The sequence below is a fragment of the Penaeus monodon genome, chromosome 22, assembly GCF_015228065.2.
Source record: "Penaeus monodon isolate SGIC_2016 chromosome 22, NSTDA_Pmon_1, whole genome shotgun sequence".
In the NCBI taxonomy this organism is placed as follows: domain Eukaryota; kingdom Metazoa; phylum Arthropoda; class Malacostraca; order Decapoda; family Penaeidae; genus Penaeus; species Penaeus monodon.
Window position 1 is genome coordinate 23,427,819 of NC_051407.1, and position 298 is coordinate 23,428,116.

Genomic DNA, 298 nt, shown 5'->3' on the forward strand with positions numbered 1-298 from the left:
TCATATATGTACATCTATATTGATCATTACCTCTTACCTAAGTCTCCAAATGTGAGCTAAACTGAAGAGCCAATGAAAGGATATAACCAAAGATGTACCTAAGCAGGGTACACATCACAGCCAAGCAAAAAACAATGTGATGCAATTGGCATATTAAGTATATGAATGCCTAAATGTATTCTATACAGACAGGAAAGAAACACTCCAAAACATAACCCAGTGGCCCCATATAGCAAAAGTAAATGCCATGTCCAAGATAACTTTAGTTTATTGATTGACTTTCCACACAATTACATTA

The 298-nt window shown here is 34.9% G+C and overlaps 1 protein-coding gene across 1 annotated transcript in view; it reads right to left on the reverse strand.

Annotated features, from left to right (window-relative positions):
- Positions 1-298, reverse strand: part of LOC119587028 (serine/threonine-protein kinase/endoribonuclease IRE1-like) — a 49,447-nt gene that overhangs the window by 44,535 nt on the left and 4,614 nt on the right.